Here is a 16,786-nt window from a genome sequence, read left to right as displayed (position 1 = left end):
ATATTGCTTTTATGAACCACAGTTGAAGCTTTAGCATGATCCTTTATCCTAACATGGAAAGGTGGTTTCTCAACATAAGAAGTAGGAACAATAGGATCATTATAAGTGATAGTCTTTTGTTCAACTTTAATAGGTGCAGCTACTTTTACTTCTATGGGAGGATGATATTTAAACCACTTCTCCTTGGGGAGATCAACATAGGCAGCAAAAGATTCACAGAAAGAAGCTACTATCTCAGAGTCAAGTCCATATTTAGTGCTAAATTTACGAAAAATACCGGTATCCATAAAAGATTTAACACAATCAAAACTAGTGTCATACCTGACTCCTTACCATTGCCGAGGTCCCAAACTTCAGAGTTGCGTTTAATTCTTTCCAATAAATTCCATTTGAATTCAATAGTCTTCATCATAAAAGAGCCAGCACAAGAAGTATCAAGCATGATGCGATTGTTACCAGAAAGCCGAGCATAATTTTTTGAAATAATCATTTCTCTTGAGAGCTCATGATTGGGGCATGAATATAACATTGATTTAAGCCCCCCCAAGCTTGAGCGATGGTTTCTCCTTCGCGAGGCCAAAAATTATATATATAATTGCGATCATGATGAACAAGATGCATAGGATAAAACTTCTGATGAAATTCCAATTTCAATCATTTGTAATTCCAAGACCTCATATCATCACATAGCCTATACCATGTCGATGCATCTCCCCTCAAAGATAAAGGGAAGACCTTCTTCTTAACAACATCTCCGGGTACACATGCAAGCTTAAATAAACCACAAACTTCATCCACATATATCAGATGTTCATCAGGATGTTTTGTTCCATCTCCTAAAAAAAGGATTAGCTAGCAGTTTTTCTATCATACCCGAAGGAACTTCAAAGCAAGAATTTTCATTTTCATTTTCATTTTCAGTAGGTTCAGTAGGTTGAGGAGCAACTCTTTGCTATACTGGTCGGGGTGAAGATACCCCGAACAAGCCCCTCAGAGGATTACTTTCCATGGTAACAAGTGACAGTAAATTTCAGCACACTATATAAATTTTTCCTTACCAAATTCCACCTACCAAAGGTGCTTCACTCCCCGGCAATGGCGTCAGAAAAGAGTCTTGATGACCCACAAGTATAGGGGATCTATCGTAGTCCTTTCTATAAGTAAGAGTGTCGAACCCAACGAGGAGCAGAAGGAAATGATAAGCGGTTTCCAGCAAGGTATTCTCTGCAAGTACTAAAATAAGTGGTAACAGATAGTTTTGTGATAAGATAATTTGTAACGAGCAACAAGTAACAAAAGTAAATAAGGTGCAGCAAGGTGGCCCAATCCTTTTTGTAGCAAAGGACAAGCCTGAATAAACTCTTATATGAAGTAAAGCGCTCCCGAGGACACATGGGAATATCGTCAAGCTAGTTTTCATCACGTTCATATGATTCACGTTCGGTACTTTGATAATTTGGTATGTGGGTGGACCGGTGCTTGGGTACTGCCCTTACTTGGACAAGCATCCCACTTATGATTAACCTCTATTGCAAGCATCCGCAACTACAACAAAAGTATTAAGGTAAACCTAGCCATAGCATGAAACATATGGATCCAAATCAGCTCCTTACGAAGCAACGCATAAACTAGGGTTTAAGCTTCTGTCACTCTAGCAACCCATCATCTACTTATTACTTCCCAATGCCTTCCTCTAGGCCCAAATAATGGTGAAGTGTCTTGTAGTCGACATTCACATAACACCACTAGAGGAGAGACAATATACATCTCATCAAAATATCGAACAAATACCAAATTCACATGACTACTAATAGCAAGACTTCCCCCATGTCCTCGGGAACAAAAGTAACACTACAAAAAAATACACTTCCGTGATGATACGTGTTTGTCACAGTAGGTCGCGTTTTTTGTCATGCATGTACATCCATGACGATTTTATGACAGAATCAAGATAGTCATACCTGTGCTGTCATAGAAGTGTTCCATGACATTACGAAAATTATCATCACGGAAGTGTCCACTTCCATGATGATAAATCGCGCGTCACAGAAGTGCTTTCGTCAAGGGTGACCGACACATGGCATCCACCGTAACGGAACGCCGTTAAGCTATCGGGTCGAGTTTTGGATCTGATAACCCGTTAACAGCCCCGACCAATGGGGATTTTCCACGTGCAAAATCATCATTGGCTGGAGGAGACACGTGTCAGGTCCGCGTTGGCACAAGTGTCACTCATCCAATGGGCGAGACGCGCCTATGATATGTTGACACGTGGACCGGCCCATCAAGTTTAAATGGGACGGCCCAACTGAAGGCCCACAAGATTTTGCGGACCATAATGGGCCGGCCCAGCTAAAGGCCCACGAGATTTTGCGGACCATAATGGGCTGGCCCAGCTAAAGGCCCACAAGATTTTGCGGGCCATAATGGGCCGGCCCAGGTAAAGGCCCACAAGATTTTTGTGTGCCATAATGGGCCGGCCCAGGTAAAGGCCCACAAGATTCTTGCGGATCATAATGGGCCGGCCCAGCTAAAGGCCCACGAGATTTCGCCGACATTAATGGGCCGGCCCAGCTGTAGGCCCACAAGATTTTGAGGACCCTAGTAGGCCGGCCCATTAACTGGCTGCCATGTTTTGGGCCAAATGCCGGCCCATATTTGATCCGGTCCATTAATGGCCTGCCACGCTCCGGGCCTAATAGTGGCCCATATGAGATCCGGCCCTGTTAAAAGCCTACCATGTTCTGGGCCAAATTACGGCCCAGATCAGGTCCGGCCCTTTAAGAGGCTTTGGGCTCAATTATGGCCCATATCAGATTCGGCCCGTCAACTGGACACTATGCTTTTGGGCCCACTTGCTAAAGGCCCACTTAGTAATTCGGCCTGATATTAGTTTTGGCCTGTTAAGGGCCCGTTTAACATTTCGGCCCTATATTAATTTCGGCCTGTTAAAAGCCCGTCATATAGTTGGGCCTAACTACGGCCCGGTTTGCATCCGGCCTGCTCGCAGCCGATATCTGATTGGGCCAAACAAGGACCGAGACAATTTTGGCCTGTTAAAAGCCCGTGATTTGATTCGCACAATCATGGGCCGGGGTTCATTTCGGGCTGCTGCCGGCCCGTGAGCTGTTCGGCACGTTTCAGGCCCAACCTACATCGTGATTGCATGACGGCCCGATTATGTACCGTAATTTTACGGTTTGGCCGGTTTACTGCGAAGACAGGATATATATACAGTAAAATAACTGCAGCATCGTGAATAAGAAAAAACCTAGACTATACAATAAAGAAATTACGGCATATTACATCCACTGGGCATCAAAGTTCGCCACTATGATAATAAAGCACAAGCAGACAGCAGATTACATACACTGGGCATCAAAGATCGCCACCAGTGCAAATAAACACGCCGACAAAATAATATACAAAACCGACAACACTTCAATAGAGTTCAAGAAAGGTTAGCCCTGCTGGGGAGCTGCAGCGCAAGCAGCTGAGCAAGATGATGAGACTGCGCTTGTTCAACACTTATATCTTCCTCACTCTGAAAGATAAACAAGCAGACAGATGACAGGTTTTGCACATAAAAGTATCAGTGCTGACAATTCATCACATTTCTTACTGACGAATAAAGTGACACAGTTTAAAATTGCATTAACACAATATGGTATTGTTCAGGTCAAGACATGGCAGGAAATGACATTGTGAAGGAGTTGGCAGCTTCACGACACCACTGGATTACAGATCAAGAACTCATAAGTATCAATGGTTAGTGTGCTGTCAATTTATACCATTTCAGATTGGCAAATAAAGAGACGGTTTAAATAATAGTAGAATGATATGACATTGTTCATAGTTAAGACATTGCAGAATATGACATTGTGCTGTAGTGGGTAGGTTCACCACACCACTGGATTACGGATGAAGAACAGAAGCATACATGCAGTGCAAAAGAAGATCACTTGCTCTGTATAGTTTAATTTACATGGTATGAAGAAGGAACTTGGTTGTACAACTGAAAACTTAAATTGAGAAAGGACAAACTTTTGTTTATGAACTACATAATAAACTTTAAACAAGCAATTTGATGCAAACACCAAAAATAAACAGCTGTTGCAGTCATGCCTAACCAAATATATACAACAAAGTTTGAAGGCTTGAGATGGACAAACTTACATTATTGGTGAAGACAGGCTCTATAAAGGCCTTGTCCATGCTGATGGGGGGGGGCAATTCAAGAAGTTTACCACAGAATCTTCTTCAAAAGCATTGCCTTTATTCTACATTTTGTTAAGAGTAAATATAGATGTGATAATATACGAAAAAATGGAGAATATTTAAGATAAGATGAAGAGTGATGCTACATAACCAAGTAGCTATAAATGTAAGTGCAGCGATACAGGCAAAAGGTACAGCCAAGAGCAATGCACAGCTAAACTTCTTCAGTACCAACCTTATGGTAAGAGTAAATATAGATCTGATGTGTAGAAAATGGAGGGCAAAGGAAAATAAGCTGCAGAGTGATGGTACATGAACAACTACCTGTCATTATAAGTACACTGATAAAGGACAACATGTACTTACAAGAACAATGCAGAGCTAAAAAAACATTGGCATTGGATATATTCTACACTAATGTAACCATTCATACAGATCAGATAATTTGGAGCGAACAATTGATAAGCAAGCTATCATGCATACTGCTGTCACATAATGAACCAGGTATGTATGCAAGTACAGTGATACAGGACAACAGGTACTAACAAGAGCAAAGCAGCGGGCAGCATATTTGCGATATCCTGTCGTTCTTGTCAAACTGGAATTCTTCTTCAAGCAGATTTCCTGCAAAAAAGATCCGTAAGGCACATGCGGAAAAGTAGAAGTTCAAATTGTCATGTGATTTCATAGACAGTACCTCATCCTGGGAACGAGACCAGTGCATAACAAGGTTTTTCCATTCAATGTCTTCTAAATTTAGCACAGGAGACTTCACCGGAAATTTGTTTATAGACTTGCCATCAAAGTGTGATTTCCTCAGGTAACACCGATACTGCTGCAATGCTTCCTTGAAAAGCACAAGCAAGCTTTGCTCGTCATGACTATCCAGATGGACCCTCGCCTAGTTACAACTATGTTCAATCAGCAGAAAACAGGAAAATAATAACCATGAATAATAGCACTTATAGGTAAGTTGGACAGGAAGATGTGAAAATGGTGTCTGTCTTCACAATAATCTTCCCATGATGGGAATATATGAACATAGTCCCTAACAACATTCAAAGCATTGTCTTTTAAACTGGGAATAAATGGAATGGGGTTCCAATCTGCAGGAATTAGCCATCTCTGCAGTTGGGATAGGTCTTCAGCTGGTGGACTTGCTATACTTTTTGCTGGAGTGGGATTTTTCTGTGGTACAACTGGTGCTATGGCAAATGAAATCGGTATACCTTTTGCTGGAGTGCAGGTCCTGTATGGTGGGGCTAGTGGTGTGGCCAGTGAAGTATGGGTACAATCTGCTGGAGTTGGTCCTACGTTTTGTGTCACTAGTTGTACAATGAATATAAGTGGGGTGCTGTCTGATTTCTCCGGCACCATCATGTTTTTCAAGGACTTTGCTGGTGCTCCTTCAGGTTCGGCAATCACCCTCTTCCTTTTTGATGTCTGATGCACAAGAACAGCATTTGAGTGGAAAAACATGGTATGATGACAGATGGAATATGTACTAATAATGGATGGGCATGGCATCTTGACATATATGATGAGTAAACTAAGTAGATGGCGGTGCAACAAAGTAGAAGAAATGCAAGACAATATATGCAAGATACCCGCAATCAATAAAACATTGCCAAATTAGAACAGGCACCTTGATGGGTGAACAGGACAGGCCATCTGCCTTTGACTCCTCGAGGTTAGAATAGTCATTAGGATCATATTCTGAACAAGAATCAACAGGTGGGGAGCGTATGAGTTTCATTGCATCCAGAATGGCACTCAATGCCTTGGTGCCAATTTTGTAAGTCATTGCAGTGTTTAGCTTCAAGAGTGGACTGCTGCTAGTGCGACACAAAGCAGCTACACAGATCATAGTGTAGATATAACGGGAAAACCTTAAGCATCAGAGTAAAATCAGCAAAGTGGAACTTGCTGGAATATATGTGCTAGTATTGCCGGTACGGCTAGAAAGGCTTCGGATACCAGCTCTCTTCAAGTGAAGGTGCGGTACTGTTAATATCAGTGTAACTCTCAAAGGCGACACAGCTCCCCGCATTTCCTTGCTATTCTTATAGGATTCAAGTGGGCAGGCCACTACAAATCCTATTCCTATGTTTACAAGATCCTACGAATCAAAGAGGCTCAAAGTGTCCATCACAACCGACCGTATAGACCTCTACACTGCAAATGTCCCTGCTCATCTTCAGTACAAGGAACATACTGTACTACTATCATACTCCCTCCGTTCCAAAATATAAGTCTTGGTAGAGATTTCCACTATGGATCACATACAGATGTATCCAGATACATTTTAGAGTGTAGATTCACTCATTTTGCTCCATATGTAGTCCATGGTGGAATCTATACAAAGACTTGTATTTAGGAACGGAGAGAGTACATATTAAAGAAGAACGGAAGAGGAACATGGTAAAGAAGAGCAAGCAGATTTTGGATAATAAAATGTTGGTTGCGCAGTGCCCACACATGATGAACCAGAGCGCATTAAGAATGCAACTCCCAGCTGTCTCTCGACCATTTCAGGCGGTTGGATGAAGATCCTACGTCTCCTAACCCTTCTTCTTCCTCGTCTCTGATTCTTCCCATACAGAACACCGCACGGGCCGCCGGCCGGACCACCGGCCCCCACCGCCTGTGTTCCTCCGCCACCCCCCGCCCCAACCCCCACCCGCGTCGAGTTTTCTTCGTTCGGCGAGGCCCCACAACCACCCGAGCCCCTTCGATCGCACCGGCGAACTCCGCGAGCTCTGAAAAATCGACTGACCCAATTTTGAAATTTAGTCTACTGTGATTTAACTAGTGTGGAATATAAAAGGGGAAAACCATAAGCATTGGGAGTATAGTGTTGAGCGTGCCATGGCGGATCTGAAGGTGCAAACCGGACAAAGGCAACTTCGCAACCAAGACAAGAAATCAGAGTAAAGCAGTGGCGATCTATTTTCTTGCTGCGATAAATAAGTTGAGCAGATACGAAAGAGTACCGCCTCTGGTGCGGCGCCGTGTACGCATCTGCTGAGAATTTGATGGTGCTGCGGTAGCGATGGCTGTCGGCGGCGTGGAAGCAGATCTAGGAGGGTAGACGGTGGCGGCGGGGCGCGGTGGACGAGACGGTCGTAGGAGCGGCGCCGACAAGGTGGACGACGGCGGGGATGAAGCGAGAGGACGGGATGCAAGGATCCCGGTCCGAAGCCGTGGATGAGAGAGGTCGATCTCTTGTAATGGACGGCGGCGTCGGGGTATCAGCTCCGGCATGGTGGAGGAGGACGGCGGTGGATGGGGTGGCGGATGGCGGCGGACGGAGGAGGGTGGGGTGGAGAGGGTGTTTTGGCGCCCACGGAGTACGAATGGGGAAAAGGGAGGTAGAGAGGAAGGGGGAACCATGTATTCAGGGCGCGCTTGTCTCAAATGCGAGGAAATTTACAAACTTAGCCCCCGTTTCAAATTTCTACTACATCACAGCAACATTAGTCGGTTGGGGATAGGACGGTAATCTCGCATACACCGAATATTTGCCGACGAGAGTTTGTTTTTGGCGCCCACCGTGTATGAATATGAATCGGGGAGGGAGTCGATTTCGGCCGAGGACACACTGTGTTTTGGCGCCCACCGTGTATGAATCCGGGTGAGAGGCGGTTACGTCACGTTTGGGTGAAATTACAAACCTACCCCTATCGAAACCTATAGAAATCCAGCAGATAGGCTTTGCGTGGCAGGGATAGGCAGTAGTGATTTCCATCTCGCAGATTTTGGTTTTGGGCGGTTACTGCGACTTTCCCCGCTTCGTTCAAATTTTGCAGAGTGCACATTTACCGTGCCAACTCAATTCGAATCCCGTTTGTATTCTATTTTTTTCAGGCGGGATCCATTTTCAATTGGAATTACATTCTATATACATCATTTTTTATATACTTTCAAAAGTACAACAAAGAATTCTGCTCCTTTATATGTATAATATGATTTACAAATACAACGATCTCGAAATCTTAAGGTTGAATTCGAAAAATTTTAACCAAATTATGTTCTACTAAAATGTATGGATCAGTAATATCTACATATTAAATAACATAGATGTGCGTGAATTCATATGAGTATGCATGTTTGATAGATCAATTTTGGTTCGAGTATGGATTACATGTATCATCATCTCGAATTCAAATATTTGAATCCCTTTTTTGTTCACTCCTTTCATGCCCATCTCTCTCGCATGCATGCTCCTTCAGGTAGCTATCACTCTCTTTTCTCCAGCTCACCCGCACGCTCACTTCATGTTTCTCCTATCCTCGCAAACATGGTCTCTCGACGTCTCCCTTGAGAAGTGTCACACTCTCCCTATCATTATACATTACACGGTTTTCATTATCTCTCACGTCTCTACTGTTCTCTGGTATCACTCGGTACCTAAGCTTTCTTTTTCACCGCCACACACACAGTCTCCACTCGTCTTTCACTTTGTCTTTCTCTCTATGGGATTCTCTCACACACCCTATATGTCTCTACATATGACTCATACCACTAAAATTACTCTCTCTCTCCTGTAGACACAACATTTGTTGCGGTCTCCTTTTCGTCTCCATCCCAGACTGACATTATTCATTTGTTTACCGATCAGACAACCCCGACTACCGTCTCCTCTCTCTCTCTCACAGACACACACACACAACTCCTGCTTCCACTCCCCTTCCCGACTACCGATCTCTCTCTCACACACACAAAACTCTCGCTTTCGCACCCCGACTCGTATTTCTCTCATAAACATTTATCGACTAGCTAGCCTCTAGATAGGTTTATGCACCCGCACACTCGTGCTTCCACCATCGCATACATGTCTCTCTCCCACTCCTTGTATCTATGTAGATTTTTCTTCCCTTCTTGAGACACGCCCTCTCGATCGTGCACGCACACACTATCGCCTCATTTTAAGCTGATACCTAACGCACACACACCCTTGTGTCTTTGTCACACATGCACTCCGTCCTCCTCCACTCCCCCTCTCTCTCTCTCACACATGGGCTTTTTGCAATAACTAGAAAGATGCCCATGCATTGCACGGAACATCAAGATGCATTTGTATGAGTAGTTTATCTTGTGGGGGAAAAGGATGAATGAGGGAAGGCCTTATTTGCAAATGTGGAGAGGGGTGTGGGTATCTTTTTGCAAAATTTCCATAGTTTCCTTCCTATCCGTCAGATATAGATCTGACGGCCTATATTGCAGGAGGGCAGGCACACGATCATCACCGACAATGCTTTTTATAAGAGTAGGGATAAAAAATAGAGTTGGTGATGATGGTGGGCCTGCCATCCTGCAATGTAGGTCGCCCGATAGGAAGGAAAATATGGCAATTTACCCGCACTCTTCACCACATTTGTAGATAAGGCCTTCCCTCGTTCATCCTTTTCTCCCACAAGATCTTGATGTTCCGTGCAACGCATGTGCATCTTGCTAGTAAGAGTAGAAATTAGACATATACCACTTCTCGAATCTTGAAACCAACAACATTCCTCCCATATCTCATCAAAACCGCCAAAGGAATATATTTTGAGTGAAACGTAACATATTTTTAGTGATATACGTATTTCAAAACTAGATTTTTTCCTATCAAATCGGTGAATATGTATTAATCTACTTTGATTGCGTGGCAATGCATTGGCACATTGCTAGTAGTTATTATAATTTTTTGGACACCAGACAAACGGTGGAGTACATATACGAAGAGAAGAGGCGCACACATGCAGTCGGCCTCTCCCTGTCTCGCACACATGAGTGTTATGTAAAGGCAACATTAACAAATAAACCCTAAAACCCTAGGTGCACGATTGCTGCATTCGCGGGTACCGGGTACGTGGTGGAGCACCTTTGTATGAATAGTCAGCTCGCGTGATAATTTGATCCGTAGAAGTTGATGGTCGGGACCACAGGTGAACGACTTGGAGCGCGGTGGCTCGCCAGTTGCCACAGATCGAGTAGCCACGTTTGAAATATCATTTTTAGTGGGGTTAATTTAATCTGCAATCATGACTCTCCTCCTCCCACGCTCGTCCAATCCGTTGTGACCAGCAATATTTCCACCCCTTCGCTCCCCCGTAATTTACTCCAACAAATATGCCCACGTAGCTGTTACTTAACTGCAGGTGCATTGGGTCACTGACATATGGGCCCAACAGGGGTCTGGCCCACATGTCAGTGACGCAACTGGACCTGCAGTTAAGTCAGTGCAGCTCAGTCCATATCTTACGTAGGTGTGCCATTGCTCGCTCTAAATAATGCGCCTCCCACGACATCGCTATCTCATCCCCCTCACATTCACGTTCATCGCTATCTCCTCCCCTCCCTCTCATGTCGACCACCATGGCATCGCCCCTCCCAAGCCCTAGGAGCCCCTCGCTACACCGCGTGGACGGTCACGCGTCGCCGTTCCGTTCCTCGCCGCCACTAGTCGAGGAGGACGCGCCGGTGTTCCGCTCCTCGCCGCCACTAGTCGAGGAGGACGCATCGGCGTTCCGCTCCTCACCGCGACGCGTCGAGGTGGACGCATCGGCGTTCCCAATCTCGCTAGCACGCGCGCCGGAGGACGCGTCAGCTCCCCGCTACGAGGAGAATGCCGCGCTGCCCGCCGAGCCCCCCAGCCTTGAGGAGCTTTGGAAAGAAATGGATGTCACCTTGTGGGAGGCTTTGCCTCCAGCAGAGCGCGCCAAAATAGAGGCGGAGAAGAAGGCCGAGGAAGAGAAGCGCACCGCGGAACAAGCTGCCTGGGATGCCTATGTCGCGTCCAAGATAGTCAGGAAATTGGCTCTTTGGCAGAAGGCTCGTGCGAGGGCCGTGAGGGTGGCGGAGGACACCCGTGCCGACGCCCTGAGTGCAGTCGGGCCCAAGCGCCTCATCTACGCTTGGCGGTACGTGGACCAGGTACACGCTTCCAGCGAGGAGGAGTACCTGTTGGCGCCGGATCACCACACCGGTGAGATCGCGCTCGCCCGCCGGCAAGCCGCTAATCAGCACCTCGCGAGTTGTGAGGCTGAGGAAGAGGCGTTGTGTCGGCGCGCTGGGAAACGGCCACGCACCAGGGCACTCGTGGCGTGCCGCAAGCGCTCCTGCGAGTGTCGTGGCTTTTAGGAGGAGTATAATTTTTGTTTCCTAAGGCGATCTCATTAGTTTTGGGACGCAAATGATTAATCCCGAACGTTCAAGAATTTTTAGCATCCTTAATTAAGTATGTAAAAGGGAAAGTTTGGAAACCTTGTGTATTCGTACGCATTTTGCAAGTACGTGCATATAGCACAAACTTTACTATATACTATCGCACTACACATCTCTCTCGATATATGCTTGCAGACTGTGCTACTCCCTCCGTCCAGGTCAATAAGTCATCTTTGGTTGTGCACCGTGACCAAGAAGGAGGGAAGACTTATACACCTAGACGGAGGGAGTACTACTATTACTTATGTACGTGCATGCATAAGGCCCCGCGTTGAAAAGGTGCATGCATGCAACCATTTCATTGGTTGTATTGAAAGCTATTGTTGTTGGTGCCATGGCTGAAAAGTTAATACACTTCATGTGTGCTTTTTCATTGGCTGCATGCATGTGAGAGAGTGCATTGGGAGTGGAATGGAAGAATTAATGTGAGCAAATTACTATGTGTATTGGTCTAGGAGAAGTTGTCTTTAGGCCTAATAAACCCGGACGGAGGGAGTACGTGCAAATGCACGTTTTAACATTACGATGTGGTTTTTGTAAAAGTAGAAAAACAACACTAGTCAAGCTTGTGAAACGATTCAATGCAAAACAAATGCAAAAATGCTTGTTTGATTGTTTACTTTTAGCTTCCTTCTCTGTGGTTATTTCTCTGTCGTACTTTGTACGGAGTATCTCACTGGTTGGAAAGTCATGCAAATTCCCAAACCGCTTCCTACACCCTGTATCGAATTTTTTGCCTAACAAGTTGTGCTGTGCAATTGGAATTCCAACTCGAGTACTACTACTAGTAGGAGTACCAGGGACGAGTTCTTTTAGGCTTCTAGATTAGTAATCCCATAACTACTACCTCCATCCTGGTTTATTGGTCCCCATTGTAATCTATGTCAAATTTTGATCATAAATTTAACTAATGAAATGTTAGTGCATGTCACATGCACTACTTCATCCGTCTAGGTGAGTAAGTCATCTTAGGCTGTGCACCGTGACCAAGGAGGAGAAAACGAGAAACGTTAATGTTTATTTGCTAATTAATAGTATTGCATGCAATGAACTAACCACTGCATGTCGTGTTTGATATCTCAAGTCATTAAAAGCATGCACACTCTTTATCTCTTATTGGTTGATATGTCAAGAAACAAGAAACGAGGTAGAAGTTAATGCACCGTGCCTAAGTGTTTTGGGATTATTTGGTTTTCGTAAGATGACTTAACACCTAGATGGAGGGATTACAATGGTGAGGAATAAAGCAGTTAAATCTTTGGTCAAAATTTAGCACGAATTACAATGGTGAGGAATAAACCAGGACGGAGTAGTAGTTTAGAAGCCCAAATAAATGAGTGTGGCGCCTTATTGTTACTCTCCACTGTGACTAGTCTTCTGGGAAAATCTGGGGAAGCCGCCAAAAGAACTGGCCCTAGGAGTAGTAGCTAGGGATCGAGTGTGCGAGATGAACCGGAGAAAGTAAATGCAGAGAGATGAAATGCAAAAAAGACGGAGGGATGTGATGGTTGCTTGTTCGTTTATTTTACCAGGCCACTTATTACTGGGAGTGGTTGAGTTTTGTGATACGACGGCTTTACTGCCGCGCCACGAGAGGGGTGAGAGGTGAGACTCCCGTGCAGCGCCGCCCTCTGCACTTGTACTACATCGGTCGTGGTTTATTAGTCCCCCACTGAATTTGACTGAAGATTTAACTGACAAAATGTTAGTGCATGTCAACAAAAACTATATCGTTGGATGCATATTTGAACATAGTTTTGAATGATATAATTTTAGGTGACATGCATCAGAATTTATCATACTATATATAATGTTATTTCAATTTTTGGTTGTACTAATCTATAGTAGTAAGGTGCCCAAAACTTGCATCCAAAACTTGTGAAGAAATAACACTTATTGTGCTTTGCAAGAAATGATCTTTAAGAATTAGTTTTTGAATATCGATTGTTATACATGTTGGCTACAGATGACATGGCACTTTCTTATAGTCAACAGTTGGCTATACTATTAAGTAATATTAACCATGCCCTTATACACCTAGACGGAGGGATTAAATCAGGATGACTTGCAAGCGGGCAGAGGAGATGTAAGAAATGGTTCATCGTAAGTCCTTCACCAGTACTGTAGTAAAATTCATATATGGAAGATTCTAGACTAAACCATAAATACAACAACAACAAAGCCTTTAGTCCCAAACAAGTTGGGGTAGGCTAGAGGTGAAACCCATAAGATCTTGCAACCAACTCATGGCTCTAGCACATGGATAGCAAGCTTCCACGCACCCCTGTCCATAGCTAGCTCTTTGTCGATACTCCAATCGTTCAGGTCTCTCTTAACGGACTCCTCCCATGTCAAAATCGGTCGACCCCGCCCTCTCTTGACATTCTCCGCACGCTTTAGCCGTCCACTATGCACTGGAGCTTCTGGAGGCCTGCGCTGAATATGCCCAAACCATCTCAAACGATGTTGGACAAGCTTCTCCTCAATTGGTGCTACCCCAACTCTATCTCGTATATCATCATTCCAGACTTGATCCTTCCTCGTGTGGCCACACATCCATATCAACATATGCATCTCCGCCACACCTAACTGTTGAACATGTCGCCTTTTAGTCGGCCAACACTCCGCGCCATACAACATTGCGGGTCGAACCGCCGTCCTGTAGAACTTGCCTTTTACCTTTTGTGGCACTCTCTTGTCACAGAGAATGCCAGAAGCTTGGCGCCACTTCATCCATCCGGCTTTGATTTGATGGTTCACATCTTCATCAATACCCCCATCCTCCTGCAACATTGACCCCAAATACCGAAAGGTGTCCTTCCGAGGTACCACCTGGCCATCAAGGCTAACCTCCTCCTCCTCACAGCTAGTAGTACTGAAACCGCACATCATGTACTCGGTTTTAGTTCTACTAAGCCTAAACCCTTTCGATTCCAAGGTTTGTCTCCATAACTCTAACTTCCTATTTACCCCCGTCCGACTATCGTCAACTAGCACCACATCATCCGCAAAGAGCATACACCATGGGATATCTCCTTGTATACCCCTTGTGACCTCATCCATCACCAATGCAAAAGATAAGGGCTCAAAGCTGACCCCTGATGCAGTCCTATCTTAATCGGGAAGTCATCGGTGTCGACATCACTTGTTCGAACACTTGTCACAACATTATTGTACATGTCCTTGATGAGGGTAATGTACTTTGCTGGGACTTTGTGTTTCTCCAAGGCCCACCACATGACATTCCGCGGTATCTTATCATAGGCCTTCTCCAAGTCAATGAACACCATATGCAAGTCCTTCTTATGCTCCCTATATCTCTCCATAAGTTGTCGTACCAAGAAAATGGCTTCCATGGTCGACCTCCCAGGCATGAAACCAAACTGATTTTTGGTCACGCTTGTCATTCTTCTTAAGCGGTGCTCAATGACTCTCTCCCATAGATTCATTGTATGGCTCATCAGCTTAATTCCACGGTAATTAGTACAACTCTGAACATCCCCCTTGTTCTTGAAGATTGGTACTAATATACTCCGTCTCCATTCTTCTGGCATCTTGTTTGCCCGAAAAATGAGGTTGAAAAGCTTGGTTAGCCATACTATCGCTATGTCCCCGAGACCTTTCCACACCTCAATGGGGATACAATCAGGGCCCATCGCCTTGCCTCCTTTCATCCTTTTTAAAGCCTCCTTCACCTCAGACTCCTGGATGCGCCGCACAAAACGCATGCTGGCCTCATCAAAGGAGTCATTCAGTTCAATGGTAGAACTCTCATTCTCCCCATTGAACAGCTTGTCGAAGTACTCCCGCCATCTATGCTTAATCTCTTCGTCCTTCACCAAGAGTTGGCCTGCTCCGTCCTTGATGCATTTGACTTGGCCAATATCCCTTGTCTTCCTCTCCTGGATCTTAGCCATCTTATAGATGTCCCTTTCACCTTCCTTCGTGCCTAAGCGTTGGTAGAGGTCCTCATATGCCCGACCCCTTGCTTCACCAATAGCTCGCTTTGCGGCCTTCTTCGCCATCTTGTACTTCTCTATGTTGTCTGCACTCATATCCAGGTATAGGTGTCTGAAGCAATCTTTCTTCTCTTTAAGGGCCTTCTGGACATCATCATTCCACCACCAGGTATCCTTATCTTCGCTTCTCCTTCCCCTGGACACTCCAAACTCCTCCGAGGCCACCTTACGAATGCAAGTCGCCATCTTCATCCACACATTGTCCGCATCCCCTCCTTCCTCCGAAGGGCCCTCCTTAAATACCCTCTCCTTGAACACCTGAGCTACCTCCCCCTTGAGCTTCCACCACTTCGTTCTAGCGACCTTGGCACGCTTATCCCGCTGGACACGAATCCAAAAGCGGAAGTCAGCAACCACCAGCTTATGCTGGGGTACAACACTCTCCCCAGGTATCACCTTACAGTCTAGGCACGCACGCCTATCTTCTCTTCTCGAGAGGATGAAATCAATCTGGCTAGAGTGTAGGCCACTACTAAAAGTCACCAGATGTGATTCTCTCTTTCTAAAGAGGGTGTTAGCTACAATCATGTTGTAGGCTAGAGCAAAGCTTAAGACATCTTCTCCTTCTTGATTCCTGATGCCATAGCCAAAGCCCCCATGCGCCCCTTCAAAACCTATGTTAGATGTACCCACGTGGCCATTGAGGTCTCCTCCTATGAAGAGCTTCTCACCAATCGGTACACTCCTAACCATATCTTCCAAGCCTTCCCAGAACTCCCTCTTGGTGTTCTCATTGTGGCCTACTTGCGGGGCATATGCGCTGATAACATTGAGAACCAAGTCCTCAGCTACCAGCTTGACCAGGATAATCCGGTCCCCATGTCTCCTGATGTCTACCACTCCATACTTGAGGCTCTTGTTGATCAAGATGCCTATGCCATTTCTGTTTGCAGCCGTCCCCATGTACCACAGCTTGAAGCCGGTATCCTCCACCTCCTTCGCCTTCTGTCCTCTCCATTTGGTTTCTTGGACGCAAAGGATATCAACACCTCTCCTCACTGCTGCATCAACTAGCTCCCGAAGCTTCCCTATCAGAGACCCTACGTTCCAGCTACCTAAGCGAATCCTCCTAGGCTCGGCTAGCTTCCTTACCCTTCGCACTCGTCGAGTCAAATGCGAAGACCCTTGCTCATTTTCCACTACATCCGGGCGCCGATGTAGCGCGCCACTAAGGATGCGACGACCCGATCCTCGCTCACTTGCCACCGTATCCGGATCAAGATACGGCGCGCCACTTGGGGGTGACGGCCCGGCCCTTGCCCATTTTCCACCACACCTGGGTTCCGATGTGGCGCGTCGCTGAGAGGGTTACGCCCCAACGAAAATCTTTTGGGTTTCAT

The sequence above is a fragment of the Triticum aestivum genome, chromosome 4A, assembly GCF_018294505.1.
Source record: "Triticum aestivum cultivar Chinese Spring chromosome 4A, IWGSC CS RefSeq v2.1, whole genome shotgun sequence".
Taxonomy (NCBI): Eukaryota; Viridiplantae; Streptophyta; class Magnoliopsida; order Poales; family Poaceae; genus Triticum; species Triticum aestivum.
Note: the sequence above shows the minus strand (reverse complement) of the source record.